The sequence below is a fragment of the Tamandua tetradactyla genome, chromosome 2, assembly GCF_023851605.1.
Source record: "Tamandua tetradactyla isolate mTamTet1 chromosome 2, mTamTet1.pri, whole genome shotgun sequence".
Classification (NCBI taxonomy): Eukaryota; Metazoa; Chordata; class Mammalia; order Pilosa; family Myrmecophagidae; genus Tamandua; species Tamandua tetradactyla.
This window is the reverse complement of record NC_135328.1, coordinates 4,107,734-4,113,733: the sequence shown is the minus strand read 5'-3', so window position 1 is coordinate 4,113,733 and position 6,000 is coordinate 4,107,734.

The following is a 6,000-nucleotide window of genomic DNA, read 5'->3' as shown; positions in this document are numbered from 1 at the left end:
GTTGGGTCATCCTTTTTTATCCATTCTGCCAATCTCTGCCTTTTGACTTGAAAGTTTAATACAGTTAATATTAAAGTTACTACTGATAATGCAGGTCTTTCTTCTGCCCTTCTATTTGGCACTATTTTTGTCCCTCAATTCTTCCATTAATGCTTACTTTGATATTATTTTATTCCTTGTGTTTTACCATATTGAGTGTCTTCTCTTTTCTATCTGGATATATTTTTCATCATCTATTTTTCTTGCGGTTACCATGCATTTCGTGCATTAGCATCCTACATATATAATAACCATATTTGGTTTGCTAACAACTGTGCCAGTTTGAAACTATTATGTACCCCCGAAAAGCCATATTTTAATCCTGATCCAATCTTGTGGGACCAGATTTATTGTTTCAGGTTCAAACATTGATTGGATTGTTTCCATGGAGATGTGACACACCCAGTTGTGGCTGGATTACTTCCATGGAGATGTTACACATGAAATCGTGGGTGGGAATTTTTCATTAGATGGAAATGTGACTGTGCCCATTCAAAGTGGGTCTTGATTAGTTTACTGGAATCCTTTAAAAAAGGAAGCACTTTGGAGAAATCTCAGATGCCAATGCTTGGAAAACAGCCAACATGAAACTCCAATGCTTGGAAATGCAGGGCCTAACGGGCATCACCATGTGCCTCCCCATGAGATGCTAAGCAAGCCAGAGCTGGCAGACAGCCAAGGAAAGCCAAGAACTGAAACCCAGCCCTGGAAAAGCCAAGTGAGGAATGTCCAAGTGAGGAAACAGAAGCTGAAAGCAAGGGAGCCCAGGAGCAAGGGACAAGCGGATGCCAGTTAGGTTCCTTCCCAGCTGACAGAGGTGTTCCAGATGGCAGCAACCTTTCTTGAGTGAAAGTAACCTCTTGTCGAAGCCTTAATTTGGACATTTTCACAGCCTTAGAACTGTAAGCTTGAGACTTATTAAATTCCTTTTCAAAATGGCATTTCATTTTTTATATAGTGCATTCTGACAGCTTTAGCAAACCAAAATAACAATTTATCCTCATTAGTATACATATATAAAATTTTTATGCTCCTCTGCTCCCAAACTTTTTTTGTATTTGCTACATTTCTATATCTTAGCACACTGTATGTAAAGAAAACATTTATCTATCATTTCATTTCATGCATTTGCATAAATCTCATAACTATCATGAGAAATCTCACTCTTCTCCTACTAAGACTCCTATATATGTATATTGGTACTCTTGATGGTGTCCTAGTGGTGTCTTAGCCTATTTTTACTTATTTTTTCCTTTCTTCCCCTCACCTTTGCTTAGTTCAAGTGTCCTATCTTCATGTTCACTGATTCTTATTGCTGCCAGCACCAGTCTGCTCTTGAAACAGTCCTGGGAATTTTTCATTCCAGTTAGTCTAATCTTCAACTCCAGTAGTGCCAGGTATTTCCTTTTTAAAATTTCTCTCTTTACTAAGATTATTTTTTTTACTTATTCTTTGTTTTCCTGATATACCTTGATTTTTTTCATTCATCTTTTTAAGCATTGTTAAGAGCATTTTAAGAAAGACTTTCTTCTAGGAATTCCATATTTTTATCTTCTTCATTGGTATTTTCTGGATTTTTATCTTTTTCTTTGATGAGCCATCATATCCTGTTTCTTTGGTTGTCTTGTACCCTTTTGTTGCATGCAATAGATTCTAATGGTTCAAAATGATAAATCTTGAATTTATACTCTAGATGTCTGCTTCTTGATTGTGTAACCATTGGTTCTTAGGGAGTTTCTTGAGCTTCATCCCTCCTGTGCTGGTTTGAAATGATGTTTTCAAACTGAAAAGCCATGTTTTAATCCCAATCCCATTTTGTGAAGGCAACCATTTCTTCTAATCCCTATTCAGTATTGTATGTTTGAAAATGTAATTAGATCATCTCCCTGGAGATGTGATTTAGTCAAGAGTGGTTGTTAAACTGGATTAGGTAGATGCATGTCTCCACTCATTTGGGTGGGTATTGATAAGTTTCTGAAGTTCTATAAAAGAGGAAACATTTTGGAAAATGTGAGATTCAGAGAGCGCAGAGCAGAACGACATAGCCACAAGAAGCAGAGTCCACTAGCCAGCGACCTTTGGAGATGATGAAGGAAAACGCCGACCAGGGAGCTTATGAAACAGGAAGCCAGGAGAAGAGATGATGCCATGTTTGCCATGTGCCCTTACAGCTGAGAAAGGAACCCTGACTGTGGTCACCATGTGCCTTTCCAGATGAGAGAGACACTCTGTGTTTGCCATGTGCCTTCTCACTTGACAGAGACAGCGACACCCTGAACTTCATCAGCCTTCTTGAACCAAGGTACCTTTCCCTGGATGCTTTTGATTGGACATTTTTATAGACATGTAATTGGGACATTTTCTCTGCCTTAGAACTTTAAACTAGCAACTTATTAAATTCCTCCCTTTAAAAGCCATTCTATTTCTGGTATACTGCATTCTGGCAGCTAGCAAACTAGAACAACTCCTATCAGGAAGTTCTGCCAAAGAGGCATACACTCTGCAGGATTTCCCTGCCTTTCTGGGCCTGTCTTTTCCTGGACTTTTGCTTTATAGTTGTCTTTGAGTTGCCTTGTTTACAGCATGTTGATTGTCCCCTGTGTTTCCCAAAAGACATACTTCCCTCTCTTCTTGGTGTTTGAAGTAGGCACACCTTTACTCCAGACTGTCCACTTCTGTAGTTCCTTATACTACTCTTGTTGTTTCAACTTGCTATTGCCTGGAAAGAGTGTCACCCAGATATGACTTTACAAAGTCAATCTTTCCGAGCTAAAACAGTGCCATGGACCCAAGAAGGGGCGCAGACCAGCTGCAAAGTGCCTTGGGGATGGGATCGATAAGAACACCAGGACTATCACCCACAGTTCTCCAAATCTGAGCTTTCTTGATCTGCCCTTCAATGAAGCCCTTCAACTAACGGTTCCCCACAGCCTTGAGGGCATGTCATACCTTTAATTTTCCTACACCTCTAAAGTGAGTTGAAGAAATAGATTTTGTCTGGAGCATGTTGAAAAAAATGACCACAGTCAGAGCTTAGCCCCCAGGCATCTGAAGTCACTAATCAAAGGCAGTGATTGCTATGTTCACCCCCTGGACTTGGTGATGAGGATTTTTTTTTTTTTTAGGAATTTTATGTTGCACTGTGACAAACAATCTCATTAGTGGCTGTACCCTGCAGTTGCTCTCTTGTGATAGTGGAGAATGGGTGCCTGTAGACACAATATGTAGAGAGCAATTTACTGAAAATTTTCAGTTTCCTCTTCCTGATCTATCCTGAGTGCTGTATAATGTTCTTCTGACCTCCAAAGTTTCAATATAGTTGTTTCAGACAGTTTCTACCTGTTTAACACTGGTCCTGGTGAAAGTACTGAGTTTTGGAGTTCTCTACTCCACTATTATCCACAATCTTCCCTTACTTAGTTTTGAAAACTGAGTTAAACCATCTTTCACCAATTTCTGAGAACTATTACTCACCTAAATAATGATATTATTCAAAAAGTTCTCCTAGAAAGTTTAGATATACATTTGCTTTACTAATTTCTACATACTTTATTTCACATATACAACACTGTTTAAATGACCCATCCTGCTAGAAAACTCTAATTCCTATAAGCTACTAATGAGGTGCTATGTTAAACAAATATTTCATTCACATATATGTACTAATCATCATATACAAAACACTATTGAAATGAAATTTTCTTTTTGCTGAAAATCAAGTGTTTCTTGGTTTTACAAACATCTGAAAAGCATAATTATCTTAGCTATGTGTAATTATTCTCACAAAAGCACACTGTTTGTGTCTTTACATTGAAAAACAGCCAAATCTAATGCAAAAAATCTTCACCTTTTACCTTTATAATACCGGTTAAATGAAACTTTGTCTTGGAAAGCTGTGAAACACATACAGCACTGTGGTAGTTAGATTCAGTTGTCAACTTGGCCAGATGAAAGTGCCTGATATATTGCTGTGGACATGAGCCAATGACATGTGAACCTCATCTGTTGCTGATTACATCTGCAGTCAGCTAGGAGGCGTGCCTGCTGCAATGAATGATGTTTGATTTAATTGACTGGTGCCTAAATGAGAGAGCTCAATGTAGCACAGCCAAAGCAGCTCAGCATACCTCATCTCAGCACTTGCAGCTCAGCCCAGGCCTTGGGAGATGCAGAAAGAAAACACCCTGGTGAAAGTTGTTGGAACCCAGAGACCTGGAGAGAAGGCCAGCAGAGATCACCCTGAGCTTTCCCACATAAGAAAGAACCTCAGATGAAAGTTTTCTGCCTTTCCTCTGAAGAACTAATGAAATAAATCCCCTTTTATTAAAAGCCAATCCATCTTGGGTGTGTTGCATTCTGGCAGCTAACAAACTAGAACAGGCACTTAAGTTAAAAAATCGGGTGAAATGCATATTTCACTCATTTTTTATTAATTGATATTCAATCACAAAACGGTATAAATGTACCTTTCCCTTACAAAGCAATAAATAATGTTATGTAACTTTTGAAAACTAAGTAAAACACATGCTTCACCCACTTCTATGCATGTATCTGAACTTACAAGGACTATTTAATGTAAACTTTCTCTTAGCATGTCATGACTCATGTTTTTTTAAATCTGAGAAAAATATATAATTCATTCAATTCAATTTATTTTTCTGCAGTTACAAAATACTGATTAATGAAATATTCCTTAGATACCTAAAAATCACACATGTGACTTAGTTATGAAAACTGAGTGGAAATATGTGGTACTTTTCAGCACTAGAAAACCTTTCTTCAATAAAATTCTTGGTTAGAAAGCTGTGTAATCACATATGATACTTAGTTGCATAAACTGAGTGGAACTCATCTTTCACTACCTCTATGGATTTATCCAGACTAACTAAAATGTTTAAATGAGTCATTCTCTTAGAAAGAAGTGAAACACTTCTGATACTTTGTTCTAGTTTGCTAGCTGCTGGAATGCAATATACCAGAATCAGAATGGCTTTTAAAATGGGGAATTTAATAAGCTGCTAGTTTACAGTTCTAAGGCCAAGAAAATGTCCAATCAAAACAAGTCTATAGAAATGTCCAATCAAAGGCATCCAGGAAAAGATACCTTGGTTCAAGAAGGCTGATGATATTCAGGATTTCTCTCTCATCTGAAAAGGCACATGGTGAACACATTCACAGTTTCTCTCTCAGCTGGAAGGGCACATGGCGAGCAAGGCATCATCTGCTACTTTCTCTCCTGGCTTCCTGTTTCAGGAAGCTCCCTGGGAGGCGTTTTCCTTCTCCATCTCCAAAGGTCACTGGTTTGTGGACTCTCTGCTTCTCATGGCTGTGTCGTTCTTCTCTGCTCTCTGAATCTCCTTCTTTCTCCAAAATGTTTCTTCTTTTATAGGACTCCAGAAACATTAAGATCCACCCAAATGGGTGGAGATATGTCATCACCTAATCCAGTTTAACAACCACTCTTAACTAAATCACATCATCCAGAGAGCTGATGTGATTACAGTTTCAAACATTTAGTATTTAAGGATTATTATACCATTATGAAATGGGATTTAGATTAAAACATGGCTTTTTCTAGGGGATATACATCCTTTCAAATCAGCACATAGTTATTTTCAGAAACTGAGCGAAGTATACATTGCCTTGAATTCTATACACTTATTATTCTAAGTCACTTATTGTGACTTAATAAAAACTGCAAATGAAACTCTTAGATACTGTGAAACACATACGATGTTCAGTTTCAAAAACTCTTTGAAATTCAGTTTCACTCACTTCTATGCATTTATCTTGACTAAGTAAGAAGTGATTAAAAGAAAATTGTTTTTAGAAATTTTCAATTATGTTACATAATTTGAGTATCTCAGGTATTTGCGTGTTTATACTTATACAATTATCTTGACTAACACAACACAGTTTGAAGGAAATTTTCACTTAGAATACTGTGAAACATATATTAGT